This window comes from Canis lupus, chromosome 33 (genome assembly GCF_011100685.1).
Source record: "Canis lupus familiaris isolate Mischka breed German Shepherd chromosome 33, alternate assembly UU_Cfam_GSD_1.0, whole genome shotgun sequence".
Taxonomy (NCBI): domain Eukaryota; kingdom Metazoa; phylum Chordata; class Mammalia; order Carnivora; family Canidae; genus Canis; species Canis lupus.
In genome coordinates, this window is record NC_049254.1 from 6541864 (window position 1) to 6563846 (window position 21983).

At 37.1% G+C, this 21983-nt stretch overlaps 1 long non-coding RNA gene across 7 annotated transcripts in view; it reads right to left on the minus strand.

Moving 5' to 3' along the window:
• The window catches only part of LOC106558158, a 287505-nt gene that overhangs the window by 225908 nt on the left and 39614 nt on the right, over window positions 1-21983 (minus strand). For all 7 annotated transcript variants that reach the window (XR_005383193.1, XR_005383197.1, XR_005383194.1 and 4 more), the window contains one exon: window positions 1126-1176. This is a non-coding gene — a long non-coding RNA (uncharacterized LOC106558158). The remainder of the gene's footprint in view (window positions 1-1125; window positions 1177-21983) is intronic.

Below are 21983 nucleotides of genomic sequence, written 5' to 3' on the forward strand. Positions count from 1 at the left end.
TTTCTTTTCCAGGCCCACTACATCCTACCATGATTTACTGAGATATAAATCAGAGATACAAATACCTGACACTCCCTACTTTACAAGACTAAAAATATGATTCATGATTTAACACCAACAACTCTTGCTTATGTTACACAGGATTCTTTTAGAATAACAACATCTTACATTTGTATCACATTTTATAGTTTCACATTATTTCAAAATGCAATGTGTTGTTCCTTTGTGATTGCCTTGTTAAATTTTTGGAAATGTGTCATTTCATGCTGCCAATGTTTTATTTAATACACATTTAATTCAACAAGCACTAATTGAGCACCTACTATCTTCCAAGCCCACGTCACACTCTAAGGACATTTACTAAAATTAACCAAAATGTTTTTCCATTACAACCTTACACAAGCGGATCCATTATATCATAAATCTCATGTCTACCACATTAATAAACTATACTTCCCTATATGATATTTCCAGGAAAAGAAAGGAGGTTATGAACATACCGAGATCAATTACGCTTTGGATGACTAAGATTTTTTTTTATATGGTTCAATAAACTGGAGTAAGCTTACGAGCTTTTTCTGCTCGAAGCAACTGCCCATGGCCAATCACCAAATATATCACAGGAGAGCGCTGATGTCACATTCAATGTAGATTAGCAAAAACTGTATAGCAACAGGACATAAGCAACACTGCCTTCTGTCACACAAGGGAGTATTCTTCTTTAATACTTTCGGTTTGCATGGATCTCTGGATGGTTCTCAGAGCCGGAAGCTATCCTCATGTGCCCTCAGCTTTTGTAACTACTTGCTGCCCATTGTTCTTGTTCCAGTCACGCCTTAAGGTCTTTTAGCCAACTTTCGTCTCCCAGTTGACCCCTTCCCTGGAATACACCCTAGTCTCATCTTTTGCTCCCAGATAATCTGTTCTTCTCCATAGACAGTATGTCCAAACAACTCCAATTTGTATTCTGTGACCTTTCCAACAACCCACACACCCTCTTAAATGAATGTTTTACTCATACAATCATGATGCTTTTGTTTCCGTAGGATTTTCTATATTAGTTGAGAGAGCAGTGCCCTGGTTTTTAAATCATAGACTTAAGGGCTAAGATTATTGGATACTTACATTGTGTTAGGTGCCATGACAGAAATCTCATTTTGGAAGTCCATATTAACCCTGCAGTATGAATAAGAAAACATTCTCAGAGAATTAAATGACTTGCCCAAGAAGATTGCTCAAAAGGTGGGTCAAAAGTAAACTTTAACCTACATGTCTCAGATTCAGATTCATTCATGGTGCAGTCAGAGGACCAATTCCTGTACCTGATAATTTAATAGAAGGAGTTTTCTAAGGGATATTTGCCACAAAGTCATTAGAAGAGCCCAAAGAGAAAACACTGGATGGGATTACAAGAGACTGCAATTATCCCCAGAGTCGGGTGGGCAAAGGGAGGAGAAAGTGATGTTGCCAGAACTCAGGAGCTGAAGACATGCAGAAGCTGGACCCCAGCAGGCTCAGACAATGGGAATTAGAACCATGGAAGAACAAGCTGTCTGGCAGAGGCTGGAGCTTCAGGACAGAGTCACTACTAAAGAGATTCTTGAGATATATAGATATATCTATATATATCTATATATCTATATTATCTATCTATCTATCTATCTATCTATCTATCTATAGACAGAGAGAGAGAGAGAGGCAGGCCCCATGCTGGGAGCCTGATGCAGGACTCGATCCTGGGACCCCAGGACCATGCCCCGGGCCAAAGGCAGGCGCCAAACTGCTGGGTCACCCAGGGATCCCCCAGAGAGATCTCTTTAAAGAGATCTCACTAAAGAGAGGTGGAGGTAAGTATCTTGGATTATCACTTGCTCTAGCCCTCCTATTTCTTGCTAGTGCCTCCCAGTACCACTCCTAGGGAGGGGCTCAATGGCAAAGTTTTAGGATATAACAAGGATAGCTTTTCTGCAATACAGAGAGGGGAGCAGAGGAAGGACAGGAAATGGATTTGAGAATAAACAGACAACCGATTCCCAAGTCCATACTAACTTCACTAAGATACAACTGCTGCCTCTAATCATTTGCATCCGATACTGATAACTGTGCAGCCGGAGGCTATGAAAATCATCCATTCGTCAATTGATTAGGCCTGTTTCTCCTCCTAAGCTCTGCCAAGCAACTCACACAGCCATTGGAACATGGTGGGCGCTTAGTGACAAATAGTCTGCTTTCTTCTCTAATGTTGGCTAAGCCAATCAAATTATCTATAGCTATGGACATAGAGGTAGAGTAACCAAAAAATGAGGTGATTTTTTCTCCTGATTCAAGGAAGATAGGAGAAGAGTATAAATTTTTTTTTAAATTTTGGCCTTTAGTGACATTTTTTTATTAACTTATTGCTAAATCAGTTCCGTAGCTCAGGTAACTAGGAGTTCACCATGCAACCCAAGCAGCTGTCTAGGTAGCCTGGGAGGCCTTAAGAAAGCTGTCATTTACTACCTAGCCCCAACTTCTCTCCTCTAGAGAGAAGAAAATGTCAATATCACTTTAATACTGTCAAAAGTCACTTGCTCAGCTTCTTTGTTATACTAGTTGATATTATTGTTGGAATTCATTACTTCTCAAGTGTCCCCTGTTTAATCTATTTCACATTCATAAGGCGTAAGTAATCCAAAACCAGCACAGACTCAATTACACTCATTACTTGATCTTAAATGTAATTCCCTAACATATGGAAGAGGGAACATTTTGGGAAAATGTCAATGGATCTGGAGCATGAGAGTGACAAAAGTTCCCAATGTTGGATACTCATCCAAACATATTTAATCCCCTTCATTATAAAAATTACAAGAGAAATTTCATAAGAACCATCTTACTAACAGAATTCTAGGTATTTCCTGTTCCCAAGGGCAGAGAAATATTGCAAAATCGACATTTTTTTAATGACATTTCAGTACTGTCTCTCTTGGCTGAAAACAGAAAAAGCAAGAGACACATAAAAATGAAAAAGGGAAAAAAGGTTAATTAAAAAATTTCAGCCCTTAAATAGCTGATTTTTTAAGTTAAGCCTTGAGGTCAATTTGTATTTTATATAAATAAGTTTGCCCATTTGTGATGACAACATCATGAATAAATGAAAATAAACATATATGCCTCCTCTAAGTCTAACTGTTCCATAACTATAGTAAGAAATGAATAGTAATATTTCAGTGTAAAGCTGAACAGTACCTAATTGTTTGGTTATTTGTATGTATTAGAACAAAATTTTATCTGTTACTATTCATTTGGAATACAGTCTTAGATTAGCTTATTTGAACTGGTGGCAAAATCTAATGTTTTATTAAAGTCTGTGAAATGAATTCATGTTGAATATGATCCTTTGGTCCGAAAACTGAGTATCAAGCCAGCATAAACTCCAACTCTTCTGGCAGGAAAGTTAAGAATTTCTCTCAATTTCAGACTATCACCGCCCCCCATCTCTACCCTATAACACACACGCACACACGCATACCCCTTCCCTCCCTCATATCACCCACAAGGCTACGACTCTAACAAGAGTATGCTAAGCCTTGGTCTATTTGTCTCACATCTATTCCTCTCCTTTCCTCTACTCAGCTCTGTAACAAGGAGGTGCTGCCCCCTGCAGGTTGCATTCCCTGAGCTCTCAGCAGACTCGGGCTTTAGCTAAGGAGAGGCAACCTGGGGGAAGATTGGAGAGCAGGAGAAAAGGAAAAAGCCTGGGCGTTTCTACCTCTTTCTGCCTCAGGCTGCATCTCCCACACGGCTTTATGGCAAGAAAAGTTCAGTTGTAGTTTTAAATTCCACTGCATGACCCCAACCCCTAGGATCCAACAAAAATCATACTGCAATACACAAATGTATCAAATCAATCTCTGTATACCTTACACTTACACAATGTTTTATGTCAGTTATACCTCAATTTTAAAAAACTCTCCCTTTGTCTCTCTTATAGTGGCTTGTATTTTTCTGGCTGAATAGTGATGGATGGCAACACTCTAGATTAAAGGTGACAGGGATTATAAACCACTGCTCTCTATAATCCACTGTTTTTGAAGCCACGTAGGCTTCATAGAAATCAAGACCCAGAGATGAAGAAGAGAAGGACAGGAAAGGGGAGGAGAGAAAAAGGAAAGAGGAGAAAAGAAGGGGAAACTAAGGAGGAGAACAGAGAGGAGGGAAGGGAATAAAAGGAGAGAACTCTCTTCCCATGTGCCTCCATGGAGTTCAGTGTTGTTCTCTGGAGAGATTACTATCTGGGTCTTCTATTTCTTTATCACTTACTCCAAAATGGAAACAAGTCTGGCTGATACTGGCCATAACATCCTCCACCTCCACTACAGATTTCCCTTGTTCTTATAATCAGAACAATCCAGCTCCCAACAAAGTACCCACAAAATTTCACTTCTCACAGCAAAGACAGGGACAGGGCTGGCTGGTCCACCTGAAGTTCTTTGTGGGAAGCCAGCCCTGCTTTGCCTCTTCTTGTGAAGAAGAACCTGAAGTGGCCAAAAATTTTTCAGGAATTTCAAGGGAAAGTTCCATCGCATAAAGTTACTGCATGAGGGGATCCTGGGGTGGCTCAGTGGTTTGGTGCCTGCCTTTGGCCCAGGGCATCATCCTGGAGACCCAGGATCGAGTCCCACATCAGGCTCCCGGCATGGAGCCTGCTTCTCCCTCTGTCTGTGTCTCTTCCTGCCTCTCTCTCTCTCTCTCTCTCTCTCTCTCTCTCCCCCTCCCTCCCTCCCTCTCTCTCTCTCTGTCTTTCATGGATGAATGAATTAATAAATAAATAAAATCTTAAAAAAAAAAAAAAAAGCTACTGCATGATATCCTGGGAGGTAATCCCCCACTTGTGGCACTGCCAACTCTAAGAACTCCAATATGCCTGATAAGGGAGCTCCCTCCTGCTTTCTTGTAGACTTCTCTTGCCCTAACTCTGCATCTCACTTTCTACCTGGGCTCCAAGGAATTTCTGCCAGCCAGGATCTTCAAAACACTTTTGAGCAGCCAATTCTTCAGTACTCCTCTTATAGAGATTGCAACAGTCCCCTAAACCGAATGGAAGTAGATGATCCTCATCTCCTCTGCTCCCCCACTTCCCATGCATGGGCCTACCAATTCTTGCTCCCCACCATGCTCTCCCTAAAATTAAAATGACAGGAGATATCAAGAGATGTAAGAGTTCCTTAGTAGCAATAAGCAACTGAGGTTATTTAAGGGCCAGTCTCTGACCTCCATATATTGCTGCATATTGAGAGAGAGGAACATATAAATATGAGTAGTAAATGCCGACAGAGCTCTATGTACAGAATGTCTGGGCCAACATGGAAGAAGCAGCCAGGTCTGTTGTGGAGGCAGGGAGGGTGGGCCTCTGTTCTTGCCCCTGCCTCAGCTAACTTGTAGTAAACACTGGGGAATCAGAGAATATCAGAATGTCTGGAGGCAGGGGTTCAAGACAAAGGGGTAGAAAGACAAAATAAATGTATAGCTAGATAAAGAATAATTTTCCTCTTAAAAGGACCTGAGAACTAGATAAGCAGCACCTACATAACAAAAAAGATGCAAGAAACTCCCTTCCCAGGCCCCCACTCCAGATGTGATGACCCCACAATCAGAAATGATCCCCCAAATATGGGACCGTTCCTTGAAAAGTGAAGGGATTATGCCCCACATCAGATGCTCCAACCCTGGGATCCAGCATTGGAAAGAGAATCGCCCCTCCCTAAATGTTTGTTTTTTGCAAATCAATAGGGATTAAGACCAGGAGAATCATAGAACCATAGAGAACAAACATTCTACTCTCAAAGGGCTTGAGAGAAAATCCATGCACCCTGAGATCCAGGGGAAAAGCAAGATTGAAAAACATCTAGACCATAAGCAAGGAAGATCCACTTACTATTTTTATATCAACTGCTGGAGAGCTAAGGACCTACAGGGACTTTATCCGGTGACAAAACAATATCAGAGTCCATTTTTACAATCTCATCCTAATTTGCTGGTGACCGAGCCCATGGGCACTAGGTTTGGTGTCCTCTCTCTCTAGCCTGCTAGAACCAGAAGGTATGATCTCCCGACCCCAAACCATAACCAGGGTGGGCAAGTGCCTCAAGGCTTATATACCCCACTCATCCCACAATAGGTCCAGGCAAGTTCAGAGCCCCACCCAGCCCACACAGAGACTAAACAGCAACTGGGATAGGCAAGCATTCTGAGCCCCAACCACCCCAGGCAGCAGCAAAGCCAAAACTGGGTGAGTAGCCTATAATCAGGACAACTGAGCACCCCCAGCCTTGCCCTCCCCACACAGCAGTAAACTCCCAACCAGACTAGGTCCACACCCTGATCACCAGCCAACCTATACAGAAAATGAGCCCCACCCAACCTGCACAGACACTGAGCTGCAACCAGGATGGGAAAGTAGCTTGAACTCTGTTCTCCCCACAATGACCAAACCATAACCAGGCCTGGTGAGTGTTTTGCCCAAACTTCCCCACACAGCAGACATGGCCCTATCATATCTGGCAGGCATATGCAGTCACATAAAGGGTGAACATAGAGTGATGGCCAAGGGAAATTGCACTTCTGGGCCTCAGGCTACAACTCCTACACAAGACCACTGCTTCGAGAGAAAGATGGCCATTTAATTTAATAAACATAGATAAACACATAAAGACAAGCAAAATGAAGAAACAGGAATATGTTCAAAACCAAAGAACAAGGCAAATCCCCACCAAAGAAATAGAGATAAGCAACCTACTGGATAAAGACTTCAAAGTAATGGTCATAAAGAAGCTCACAAATCTTGGGAGAAGAATGTGCGAATACAGTAAGAACTTCAATAAAGAGAGAAAATATAAGAAAGTACCAAATAGAAGTTATAACAAAACTGAAAAGTAAACTAAAAGGGGTTCAATGGCAGAATGGATTAAATAGAATCTGTGAGCTGGAAGATAAGGCAATGGGAAACATCCAGACAGAGCAGCAAAATTAAACAAAGAATCAAAAGAGTGAGAATATCTTAAGGGACCTCTGGGACAACATTAAGCAAAATAACATTTGCATTATAGGGGTCCCAGAAAGAGAAAAGAGAGCTAACGGGTGAGAAAAATTACATGAATAATGGCTGAAGACTTTCCAAATCTGGGAATGGAAACAGATATCCAGGACCAGGAAGCCCAGAGAGTTCCAAATAAGGTGAACCCAAAGACAAACACACTGAGATACATTATAATTAAAATAGCAAAAGTCAAGGATAGAATGAATCTTAAAAGTCACAAGAGAAAAGCAAATTATTCTGTATAAGAGAAATCCCATAAGGCTACCACATTTGTCAGCAGGAACTTTGCAGGACAGAAGGGAGTGGCATGACCTATTCAAAGTCTGAAAGAAAAAAAATTCCAACCAGGAATTCTCTACCCAGCAAGGCTATTATTCAGAATTGACAGAGATTAAGAATTTTCCGGAGAAGCAAAAGCTACAGAGTTCCATACCACTAAATCACCCATACAAGAAATGTTAAGGAGATTTCTCTATGCTAAAATGAGCGGATACTAATAATAAGAAATGTATGAAAATAAAAATCTCACCAGGAAAGGCAAATGAATAATAATAAAGGTAGTAAGATCAGTCACTTATAAAGAAGTATGAAGAGTAAAGGACAAAAATAGTAAAATTAATTAAAAATACAATCATTAGTTAAGACATATTTAAATAAAAAGATGAAAAATTTTCATCCAAAATATAAAACATGGCTGGGGGCGAGGGAAGTAAAACTAAAAGCTTTGGCATGTGTTCAAAATTAACTTCCTAAAAACTTATAGTAAATACACGGAAGATAAAGAGAAAATAATCTAAACATAGCACTAAAAACAACAACCAAACCACAAGGGAAGAGAAAAAGAAAAAAATTTTTTAGTATATGTGCTGCCAAAGCGAGCATAAGAAAAAAATAATAAAGAAAAACTACAGGATAGCCAGAGAACAATTAATAAAATGGCAATAAATACTTACCTATCAATAAGTACTTTAAACAACTACTAAATTCTCCAATCAAAATACATAGGGTGGCTGATTAAAAAAAAAAATTAAAAAATTAAAGTAAAACCAAGATCCTCCTCTATGCTGCCTACAAGAAACTCACTTCAAACCTGTCACAGTCACAAACTGAAAGTGAAAAGATTAAAAAAAGATATCCCATACAAATGGAAATTAAAAGAAAGCTAGGATAGCAATGATCATACCATGCAAAATCGACTTTAGATTAGACTGTAACAAAAAAACCAAAAAGGGGCTTATATAATGATAAAAAGTTCAATCCAACAAGAGGATACAATGTTTGTAAACATTTATACACCTAAGATAGGGAGGGACACCCATATATATTAAGCAAATATTAAAAGAAATAAAAGCAGAAATAGGGGTGCCTGGTGACTCAGTGGTTGAACATCTTCCTCTGCTCAGGTCATGATCCTGGGGTCCTGGGATCAAGTCCCACATCAGGCTCCCTGCAGGGAGCCTGCTTCTCCCTCTGCCCATGTCTCTGCCTCTCTCTCTCTCTGTGTCTCTCATGAATAAATAAAATCTTTAAAAAGAGAGAGATAAATAAAAAAATAGTAATAAAATATAGTAGAGTACTTTAATACCCCACTTACATCAATGGATAGATCATTCAGACAGAAAATCAATAAGGAAGCATCAGTCCTAAATGACACATTAGATCACATTGACTTAATAGATACATACAAAATATTCATTCCAAAAACAGAATAGACATTCTTTTCCCATGCACATTAGACATTCTCCAGCATAGATCACATGTTATGCCACAAAACAAATCTCAATAAGTTCACAAAGACTGAAATCATATCAAGCATCTTTTTTAATCATGAGACTGACACAATGCAAAATGGGAAAAAAATCACAAAGAACCTAAAAAGCATGCTATTAATGAACCAATGAGGACGTCAAAGAGAAAATTTAAAAATACATGAGAAAAATGAAAATAGAAACACAAAGTTCCAAAAATCTTTGAGATGCAGTAAAAGCAGTTCCAAGAGGAAAATTCATAGCAACACAGGCTAACCTTAAGAAACAAAAATATAAAATAAGCAATTTAACTTTATTTTTAAAGGATATACAAAAACAAAGCCTAATGTTAGTAAAAGGAAGGAAATAATAAAGATCAGAGCAGAAATAAATAGAATCTAAAAAGACAGGAATGATCATCAAAACTATGAGCAGATTCTTTGAAAAATAAACAACATTGACAAACCCTTATCCAGATTCATCAAGAAAAAGAAAACCCAAATAAATAAAATCAGAAAGAGGAAAAATTACCATTGACATCCCCCCCCAAAATTAAAAATATTATAAACAATTATTATGCCAACAAATTAGACAACTTAAAAGAAATGAATAAATTCTGAAAAACATACAGTCTTCCAGACTGAATAATGAAGAAATAGAAATCTGAATAGACCAATTACTATTCATGAAATAATCAATAATAAAAAAATTACCAACAAGGGTCCTGTGGGTGGCATAGTTGGTTAAGCATTCAAGTCTTGGTTTCAGCTCAGGTCAGTGATCTCAGAGCATGGGACTGAGCCTCACATCCAGCTCCATACTAAGCATGAGATTGTGCTTGGGAGTCTGTTTGGGATTCTCTCTCCCTCTTCCTCTGCCCCTCCTACTCCTATTCTCTCTCTCTCCCTCTCTCTCTCAAATAAATCTTTAAAAAATAAACAACAAACTGCCAACAAACAAAAGTCCAAGTTCAGATGGTTTCACAGGTGAATTCAGTAAACAGTTAAAGAAGAGTTAATGACTATTCTCCTCAAACTCTTCCCCCAAAACCTTAGAGTAAGGAACACTTTCAAACTCATTTTCTGAGGCCAGTATTGTGCCGATACCAAAATCAGACAAAAATGCTAAAACCAAACAAATAAATAAATAAAAGGAAAATTAAAGGTCAATATCCTTGATGAGTATAATGCAAAAAATCTTCAACAAAAGATTAGCAAACCAAATTCAACATTACATTAAAAGGATCATATAACTTGGCCAACTGGTTTTCATTTTGGGAATGCAAGGATAAAGGATAGTTTAACACTTACAAATCTATTAACATGATGGATCACATTAACAAAATGAAGGATAAAAATCTTATAATCATCTCAATAGATGAACAAGCATTTGACAAAATTCAACATTCATTTATGATTTTAAAAATCTCAATAAAGTAGATATAGAGGAAAGGTACCTAAACATAACAGAGGCCATATATGAAGAGTCAACAGCTAACATTATATTTGTTAGTGAAAAGATGAAAGCTTTTCTTCTAAGATGAGGAACAAATCCAATGTGCCCACTTTTGTCTTTTTTACTCAACAGAATATTTAAAATCCCAGCCAGAGAAATTATGCAAGAAAAACAAATAAAGAGCATTCAAATTAGAAAAGAAGAAGTACAACTGACACTATTTGTAGATGACATGATGCTATGTGGAGAAAATCCTCAAGATTCACACCAAAAAACTATTAGAACTAATACATAAATTTAGTAACATTACAGGATACAAATTTATATACACATCAGTTGCATTTCTATATACTAATAACAAACTACTAGAAAGAGAAATTAAACAACACTATTTACAATTGCATCAAAAGGGATAAAATATCTAGGAATCAATTTAAGCAAGGTGAAAAACCTGTATATTGAAAACTATATTATATTGATGAAAGAAACTGAAGACAATACTAATAAATGAAAGACATACCGTGCTCACAGATTGGAAGAACTAATACTATTGAAATGTCCATACTACCCAAAGCAGTGTAGAGAGTCAATGCAATTCCTATCCAAATACTAAAGGCTTTTTTCACAGAACTAGAACAAAGAATTCTAAAATTTGCACGGAATCACGCAAGACCCTGAATGGCCAAAATAATCTTGAGAAAGAACAAAGTTGGAAAGACAACCTACCAACAGAAGATACTTGCCAACAATATATTTGATAAGAGGCTAACATCCAAAAATATAAAGAACTCATACAACTTAATAACAGAAAAAAAAACAACCCAATAAAAAATATGCGAAGGACCTGAATAGACAGTTTTTCAAAAATAACATACAGATGGCTGATGGCACATGAAAAGATATTCAACATCATCAGGGAAAGGAAAATCAAAACCACAATGAGATATGACTTCACACTTATCAGAATGGTTACTTTCAAAAAAGAAATAACAAGTAGCAACAAGGATGTGGAGAAAAGATAGCTCTCATACACCAGTGGTGGTAATGTACTGGTATAGCCACCATGGAAAACAGTATGGAGTTTCCTCAAAAAATTAAAAGAAAACTACCATACAATCCAGCAATTTTACTTCTGGGTATGTATCTGAAGAAAATAAAAACACCAATTCAAAAAAAGATATATGTACCCCATATATATTTGTTGCTTAAGAGTTCACTGCAATATTATTTATAATAGCCAAGATATGAACAATCTCAGTGTCTATTGAAAGATGGATGGATGAAGATATCACACACACACACAGGAATATTACTCAGCCATAAAAAATAAAATCTTGCTATTTGTGACAACATGGACAAACACACAGTATATTATCGTAAGTGAAATAAGCCAAAGAACCACAAACACTTTATTATTTTGCTTGCATCTGGAATCTAAAAACCAAAAACATACTCATAGATACAGAAAACAAACTGGTGGCTGACAGAGGGGAGTTGGGGGGTGGGCAAAATAGGTAAGGGGACTAAGAGGTACAAACTTCCAGTTAGAGAATAAGTAAGAACTGGGGACGTACTGTACAGTACACAGAAGATAACTAATAATATAGTAATCACTTTGTATGGTGACAAATGGTAACTAGACCATTTGAAGTAATCATTTCATAATGTAACGATATTGAATCAGTATGTCGCATACCTGAAACATAATATTGTATTCCAATTCAATAAAAAATGTTTTAGCTATTAAAAAAAAAGAGCATGCCTGATGGTTACTTAATAATCTCATTTACATAAGGTTTTAAAGAATCCAATTACTCGTCTATGTTTCTCAGTTCTCTCTTGGGTTTTTTATTGTCATTATTTGTGCTTATTTTTCATAAAACTTGAGCTCTATGGAAAAATTTGAAGTATATTTACTGTGCACGGATACCCTTATTGCCAGTATTTCTTGTTGTGAGAAGTACTACAAAGTCAAATGATCTGGTAAAGAGAAACTAATTCTGGGTTCATGGGCCTAATTATATACATTTATATTTTTGAAAGGCTTTAATGAAATGCTCTGATTTCCTTTCTTCTGGTGGATTTTTCCACTATTTTTTTAAATAAAGCTGTCAATATTTATAACTAACCCCTGCTGTGTTAGTTAAATACAATAGCATGGACATCCAGGTCTTTCATACCCAGTTGGTCCTCGTTTTCAACTAGCCAGTTAATTACAAGATTTAGCACTCACAAACTACTACCTGTTCTGATCCAATGAATTCTTTCTTGTTATTATTGTTCCCACTGATGCTGTAAAATTCCGATGAAGGCATAATCTTTAACAAACACATAGCTAGAATGCTTTATTCCTTAGCTGCATGAACATTTAGCTTATGAAAAAGAATGATACTCATAGTAATGTGAGGAACTTCCGGAGGGGTCTCTATGAGCCTAGATTTCCATATTAGTCCTTTTTGGGGGGGAGAAAAACAAGTCTAGGTTGCATACTTGAAATGTTTTCAATCGGCAGCTTCACATGCCAAGCTAAATCCGCTTTCTACTTCCCTGGTCAAATCTCTGAGATTTGTAAAGACAGTAGATTTTTTTCAACTGGTCAGCCCCTTTATGGAGTCAGATGTTCTTATTCCAAGCTCTGAGTCAGGTCCCTTGTACAAAATTGGCCACTTAAACGGTGGACAGCTTTCTATCTGGTGGGTTTATGTGAGCTCAATTCTCCATCACATAAACTTGGATTGGGGTGTTTGAAAAATCATCCCAGGGCCTTCTCTGGAACTCTGAGTAAGTCCACTTTTTCATATTAAGACCTGCACTACTAAAATTTTTAGGAAAGTTAAGGTAAAAACGAAGTAAAATGGTTGCTATTATTAGTAGGAGCAGTATTACTTTTGAATGGAAAAAATAAACAGATTTCTATCAAATAATGGCATGACCGAGTAAACAAAATATGTAGGTGGGAACACATAGCAGATAGATCTGAAAGCCCAGGCTTCACCCAGGTACCAGCAGAAACTCGGTGCCCATGTTTTGGAAAGTCTATACAGCCTTCCCTGGAAATGCAAAGAACACGCTGTTGAAATGATACCCTAAGAATGATCCGCTGTTGAAGATGGTGTGAATATCATGCTATGGGACACTTTTAGCCTCCAACTTTGACTGGGTGCAACAGCAGCTTTTCACTGAATAAGAGAGAAAAGAGTCTTTCCCATTTTAGTGATGGAGAGTGTAATGACTGATCAGGGTTGGAGAAGGTCCCTGGCAAGAAACACACAGCAGCATTCACACTCCAGACTACATCAAGAAGCACGAGTCGGGTCTCACAAGAACAATATTTTGAGAGAACAGTTATCATCTCGTTATTTAACCACTATTTTGTTTTTATTTGCTTTGGCTGATTTTTAAAGCAACCCTCCTACTTGTAATTCTTTTTCTTACTGATTTTAATGAGTAGTCCTATAAATAACTTAACACTTATGTGCATAGTCATGGGCTGTGTCTATTAGACAAGGACTGTAAGTAAAGGAAACAAGTGGGAAAGTGCTAGGACATCCTTGCTCCTTTGGCTCTTCTGACAAGTGTGCTTATCTTCAAATAGCTTTCCCAGGCACATGGCCTGAACTCAATTTAAACTCAATAAAAGCTTCTGAAACCTCTGCTGAAATAAAGGACCCACTCTGCCCTTTTCTAACAGACAGTATTACAATTTTTTAGAAAGAGGATTATGTTACTTTCCAGTCATTAAAGCTTCCCATTATGACAGACCAGCATTTCTGGTATAGACTAACAAGTGCTAGAATGATCCTTCAAGATCCCAGTACAGGTTCACAGTTGAACATTATATGGATAGCAGCTTATAATTTGTAGGCAGCAGAAATGACACTATTGAGAAAGGTGACCTTAGACCACAAATAAAACTGGAAATTATTTCCCCAGATGCTCCTTCTTGAGTTTTCAGGTTTTAAATGAGTCATTCACCCAAGGTTGTAAGGTTTGTTACAACTGCAGAGGTTTCATGATTAATATGTAATCAAAAAATTATTATCTCTATCAAACCTGTAGTTTCCTCCAGATGACCCTAAATCACAGAGGTTCAAATGTGTTTGAGCTTTTTGCCAAATGAACTATATCGCATTTACTGGACCGATGTCTGTCTTATACCCGGGAAGGGAGAGAGAACTTAAAATACAGATGAAAAAGCCATCAAAATGTCAAACTGAAAATATACTGGCCAGAGTGAAAAGCTTTCAGGTAGGATATTTTTAGCTACCTGGTGAAGATCAGTTCAGTATCTCAGATATCTACTGAATAGTTCAAGGTGAAAAACTATGGATAGGAGTCCAGGGCCAAGAAGTATCTGTTGATGTATAAAGTGAGCACATCAGACCATATCTTAATTACACTCAGAAAACTTGAGGCCAACTGGAAAATGAGCTAGCTTAATCCTGAGTAAAGCTGAATGGATATTTTAGGGGGAAAAAATGAACAAAACTGTCCTCACTGAGTAACTGTAAAATTATTAGGCAAACATTTTCACTGAATATTCAGAAGTCTTTACACAGCAATATCACCTATTTCCATTTTTACATAAAGAATTTAGCAAAATTCCAACTGACATGACATTCATGACTTGGGACTCAAATCTGTCTATTAGGTAAGCCCAGAGAGGACTCTACTATTAAATGAGTAGCTTAGACCCACAGTTCTAGAAGTGTGATCCATGGTCTTGCAGCTTCAGCATTACCTGGGAACTAGTTAGAATTAAACTCTAAGGGCCCCCACACTGGACTCACTGAATCAGAAGCTCTGGGGGTGAGCTCAACTGTGATACAAGAAGTTTACCAACCACTGGTTTGCAGACATACAGTTAAGGTTGCAAAGTAAGAGTGCTTCTACCTCTATTCTCTTCTCTGGAATCAGCCGAAAAGAACAAAAAGGAACAAAAAGAAGGAAATTCCATCTTAAATGATAATAGCTCCTATAATACCAAACCAAAAACTATGAGGAATACAGTAAGATTTGAATTCAATTGAGCGTAATAGATGCATACCTTAACAGACCTCAGGCAGGACATGGAATTCTACAAAGGAAGGAGACACAGCCCTGAGGCACCTGACTAGTGATTTTTTATTTGAAATAGCAAGTGGTGGAGAGTAACAGGCAACGTGGGACCAAATGAAAATGAGGTCCACTCCATTTTTGCAACAAGTGGCTGGCAATATAGCAGAGAGATTGACAATCAGTCGCTATTTTATGGTTGCTACTGAAAACTGGCAAAGTAAAATCAATATATTTTACATTAATTCAAGGTAAATCACATAAAATTTACACCAAATCCCAAGACATTGCTTCAGGGCAAGATAAACAAACTGAACAGGCACATCCCTGACAGAAGCACACAAAACTCTCTCCTCTAGAAGAATTTTAGAAAGAGAACTGAGACAGCATAAGCATAATAAAGCTATCTTCTGCTCAGCTTAGTCCCCCAGCCCTTTCTCAAACTGCTATTCAGCAAATAGCACTAAAGGGATGGTTCCATTCAAAGAGGAAGTTCCATATCTGCAGTATCTCTCCACACAGGTGGCCACCATTAATTATTTTGTGCACACTTGTGGAAAATTTCCATACATCTATATGAATATTTTAAATGTCCTGAAGCACAATATATATTTTTCCCCTGATTTTTTTTCCACTTAACAATATACATCAGAAACCTTGTCATAATTCACTTTTCAAAGTCTCCATTTCATGAATAAATAGGCTGTTCCTAGGTTTTTATTGTCATGAACAATATAAGAGTGAGAGAATGCTGATAAAACTGCTTAGCTTTTGTCTTTACATGTTTGGTACCTGAACCAATTCAGTTAGCATATGTTGGGCCAGAGGCAATACAGTTAAAAGTAGAACTTAAGTGGAATATGAGACTTAAAATCAAGTCACTGGAACATGGAGCTCATTTCATATATATCTCACAATCAGTGTTACTTATGATTCATACCCATATGTATGGGAGTATTTAGAAGGACATGCAGATGTAACCAATATGTACATCTTTATCCCCAGGGCAATTACACATACCAATGCTCTATGCTCCCAAAACTAAATAAAATCTGATCTCGTCTGTTTTGGCCAGGCCAATGCACTTGCCTCTGAAAATTTTTAGGTTTTTGATTCCCACTGTTAAGACTTTAAAGAGTAAAGAAGAAATGAAATGCCTTCTTTCTTCTATTTTTTTTTTTTCTTGAGGAAGTAAGTTTTAGAGTTAAGGAGAAGAAATCTTGGGAACTGATTCCCTAATATTTTAGGACTTTTACACTGGCCTCTATCTGTAATCCCCGTATTCTCCCCTTGATCCTTGTGAAGCATTAGAGGTTCTTTAAATCTCCTCCCAGGAAGGAAATTAAAAGAATAAAATGTTGGAGAGAGAGCATGAGGGTGAAACTTGAACATTACCATAATTTTTGATTGCTATTGCTTTTATGGTCTTCAAAAGAATAAAGTATAATGCGGCCTTAAATAAAAGTTCTATATGTAGTCAACTGCTGTCACACGCAGGCTATACAGAATTTAAGGCAGTAGGAATCGCCAAATTTCAGAAAACATCATAGAAGTTTCAAAGCTAAGATTCTAAGAGAATATATAGATCCCAACATATTATCAGGAAATTTCAAACAATTGGATAGTTAAAGCTTTCAGGAAGTTGTTTAATTTCCAGTGATGTACAATTGAATTAAAAAATACAAAAATATGAGTTTCAAATAGGAAATTAAGATCCAATCCTAGTAGCCTTCAACATATTTTAAAATCATTCAATCAATTCTAAAGGTATAAATGTCTAAGTTACCAGCATGGGTTATGAAAAACAATGTCATCATGACTTTAAGCACCACTGCCAAAAGCAATCCTATAGAATCTTTAGGAATATGAGAAATACACAGAATAAACTTTAGGATGTTAAAAAAGTGGTTTGTAGATTTACTTTTTTTTTTAAAGATTTTTTTTTTAATTTTTATTTATTTATGATAGTGATAGTCACACAGAGAGAGAGAGAGGCAGAGACACAGGCAGAGGGAGAAGCAGGCTCCATGCACCGGGAGCCCAACGTGGGACTCGATTCCGGGTCTCCAGGATCACGCCCTGGGCCGAAGGCAGGCGCCAAACCGCTGCGCCACCCAGGGATCCCTGTAGATTTACTTTTAACAGTAAAATATTCTTGGTTTAGAAATTGTGTGTACATTAACTATAGTGTTTTCCCTAGAAATATTAAATAAACATTTATGTTGAGAAGATATGACAATTAGCTAAGATATGTTCCAGTGGCATATTACTGAGCTAGAAAACCTAGAGAAATACATTAAGGACATAGAGTTAGCAATCCCAAAGGAGTGATTCATTAATTTAGCCCGGGAGAGTCAACAAAGTTTCTACATAATATGCCAAATTTTAAATATATTTTGAAGGATGATATGTAGATTCCCAGTCATAGAAGAGGAGAAGGACATTTCAGGAAGAGAAAATGGTACAAAGGCACTGAGAAATATTTGGAGAAAAGGGGAAAAGTTTAGTATAATTTCTAGAACATAGAGTATGTGTATAGCAGGAAGAGACAATGCAGGAATGGATGGTGGGACCATAACGCATGGTGGAGTTTGAGGTATGCACAGACACCCTGACTTCGTTAATAACAAGCAACCATGCTAAACTATAGATCCATATGTTTTATAATAGCACATTAATGGCCACATGTTAGAAAGGAAACTGGAAAATAACCATCAGCTGTGGCAATGACTCAAACATTCTCTATTTCAGTCTTCAGAGCACCAGCAGGCAAGATGACTCTTGGGAGTACACTCTCTCCCTTTTTTTGTTTTGTTTTGTTTTTCATCTAAGTTTTAGTTAACACACAGTGTGAGATTGGTTTCTGGAATAGAATTCAGTGATTCATCACTTACCTACAACATCTAGGGCTCATCACAACAAATATCCTCCTTAATACCCATCACCGATCTGGCTCATCCCCTACCTCCCTCCATCAACTCTTAGTTTGTTCTCTATCACTAAAAGTCTCTTATGGTGGGGATCCCTGGGTGGCTCAGTGGTTCAGCGTCTGCCTTTGGCCCAGGGCAGGATGGAGTCCCACGTTGGGCTCCTGGCATGGAGCCTGCTTCTCCCTCTGCCTGTGTCTCTGCCTCTCTCTCTCTCTCTATCATGAATAAATAAATAAAATCTTATTTAAAAAGTCCCTTATGGCTTGTTTCTCTCTCTCCTTTTTTACCTTTCCCCCTTCCCATATGTTCATCTGTTTTCTTACTTAAATTCCACACACAAGTGAGATCATATTGTACTTGCTTTTCTCTGACTTATGTCACTTACCTTAATACACTCTAGATCCATCCACGTCATTGCAAATGGCAAGATTTTATTCTTTTTGTTGGATGAGTAATATTCCTGTGTGTGTGTGTGTGTGTGTGTATACTATACACACACATAGCTCTATCCATTCATCAGTTGATGGACACTTGGACTCTCTCTGTTGACAATACTGCTATAAACATCGGGAGGCATGTATCCCTTCAAGTCTGTATTTTTGTATCCTTTGGGTAAATACCCAGTAGTGCAATTGCTGGATCCTAAGGTAGCTCTATTTTTAACTTTTTGAGGCACCTCCAAACTGTTCCCCAGAGTGGCTGCACCAGTTTGCGTTTCCACCAACAAGGCAAGAGGGTTCCCCTTTCTCCACATCCTGGCCAACATCTATTGTTTCTTGTGTTGTCTATTTTAGCCATTCTTACTGGTATGAGGTAGTATCTTGTCATAGTTTTCATTTGTATTTTCCCTGATGAGGGGTGATGGTGAGCATTTTCATGTGTCTCTTAGCTATTTGGATGTCTTCTTTGGAAAAGTGTCTATCATATATTCTGCCCATTTCTTAACTGAATTATTTGAGTTTGGGGCATTGAGTTTGATAAGTTCTTCATAGAATTTGGATACTAACCTTTATCAGATATGTCATTTACAAATATTTTCTGGGAGCATACTTTCTTTACATCATATAAGCAAAAACCCAGCTATTCTAACATTTAAAAAACACTAAATTTTGTATGAAAACAAGTGGGATAAAAGTTGTTAAATCCATATCCTGTAGATTTCTACATCTTTACAATGGCTAATGGAACTACATCCATGTAGGTAACAGTACTAAAGAACCCCAGAACTCTCAATGTTTTAGGGCTTTGAGCTTCTTAAAAAAAAAAAAAAAAAAAAAAAAAAAGTAGCTTAGACTTTTTTTTTTTAAGACTGTGTATTTTCTCCTGTTATATTTCCCCCTTTCCCTAACCTATTGGTGTATTTACTCTTACCCATACATATCCTGGGTTTTGCCAAATTCTGTGCTCATACCATTCTCAATATTTTCTTTACCCTTTCTGTCTGTTTAAATTCTATTCCTCTCCCCTTAGCCTGAGCATTACTGAGCATGTATAAGAAGCAAGAAATGTGTTTGATGGTATGTGGTGATGGTAAAACAAGAGGATGGAGCAAATCTATACTGAACACTGAGAAGATACCAATCACTGGAAAGAGCTTCAGATAATTAATTTTATGTAATTCTGTGCTAAGAGCTATCAGTGCTCTAGAGTTTAGAGCAAATGCCTACTACTTTCCTCTTCACTGATTTCAGTCTTATGCAGCCTTATCCTCTTCCTCCCCTATCCTTTCTATTATGCTTTCACTGGATTTATTAATATCTTTATGTTTCCTTATTTCCTTGATAGCAATTTTTTCTTCAAACACTTCTTATCCTTCAGTGAACTCAAACTTTTCCCTGGTAATCTCAAAGTCCTAAAAATATATATCTAAAATTAAGACTTTTTTGAAAAAGCATTATTTCTACCATTATAAAAGCCTCCTATGATTCATTTTTCTCACCTAAGAAGTTTTCACAATCATTTCACTAGTTTTTTTCAGATATTTGGCAATAAATAAGAATTTTTTTGGCAAGACAAAGAAATAAAAGGCATCCAAATCAGAAAAAAAAAAGGTTGTCACTATTGTCACTATTTGCAGATTATATGATTTTGTACATAGAAAATCCTAGAGACTCAACCAAAATCAGTTGGAACATATCAACAGTTTCAGTATAGTTGTAGGATACAAAATCAACATATAGAAATCAGCTGCATATCTACACACTAAAAATTAAACTTCTGAAAAAGAAATAAAACTAGCCCATTCACAATAGCACCAAAAATAAAGGACCAAGGACCAAAGAATAAATTTAATCAAGTGAAAAATCTGTACAATGAAAGCTATGATACTTTGCTGAAAGAAATCAAAGATACAAGCAAATGGAAAAACATCTCATATTCATGAATCCGAATATGGTTAAAATGTCCAAACTACTCAAAGCTATCTATAGATTAAATGTAATCCCATCAAAATACTAATGACATTCTTCACAGAAATAGAAATAAACTTTTCTAAAATTTTTATGGAAACACAAAAAAAACCCAAATAGTCAAAGCAATCCTGAGGATAAAGGAACAAAGCCTGGAAGTATCCCAGTTCCAGATTTCAAACTATGCTACAAAGCTATAGAAATACAAACAGTATGGGATTGGCATAAAAATAGGCACAGAACAATGGAACAGTTTAGAAAGCCCAGAATTAAGTTGCAGCACATATGATCAACTATTATCTGACAAAAGAGCCAGGAATACCCAATGGGAAAAGGATCATCATAAATAGTGGTGGAAAAACTGGAGAAAGACATGTATAGCAATGAAAACTGGATCTCTATCTCATGCCACTCATAAAAATTAACTTGAAATGGATTAAAGACTTAAACATAAAACCTCATACTATGACACTCCTAGACGAAAATACAGGGAAGAAACTCCTTAATGTTGGCCTTGGCAATGATATTTTGAATATGACATCAAAAACACAAACAACAAAAATTTAAAAAGAACAAAAATACAAAAACAAAAATCACCAAATGGAACTACATCAAACTTTAGTTTCTGCACAGTAAAAGAAACAATAAAATGAAAGGCAACCTATAAAATGGGAGAAAAATTTTACAAACCATAGACTAGATAAGGAGTTAAAATCCAAAATATATAGAGTTCATTCAGCCCAGTAACAAAAAAAAATCTGATTAAAAAATAGGCAGAGGGACTAATAGACATTGTTTGAAAGGAGATACACAGATAGCCAAGAAGTACATGAAAAGATATTCAAATGGCCAATAGGTATATGAAGAGATACTCAATATCATTAATCATGAGTGAAATGCCAATCAAAACCACAATGAGGTATCACTTCACACCTGTTAGAATGTTTACCTTCAAAAAGACAATACATTCCAAGTGCTGGTGAGGATGGGTAAAAAAGGGAACCCTCGAACACTATTGGTAAGAAGGTAAATTAGTTGGGACACCTGGGTGGCTTTGTGGTTAAAGCACCTGCCTTGAGCTCAGGGCGTGATCCTGGAGTCCTGGGATCAAATTTCACATGGGGCTCCCTGCATGGAGCCTGCTTCTCCTTCTGCCTATGTCTCTGCCTCTCTCTGTGTGTCTCTCATGAATAAATAAATAAAATCTTAAAAAAAAAAAAAAAGGAGGTAAATTGGCTCAAGCACTATGGTAAACAACACAGAGTTTCCTCCAAAGAATTAAAAATAGATCTACCATATGATTCAACAA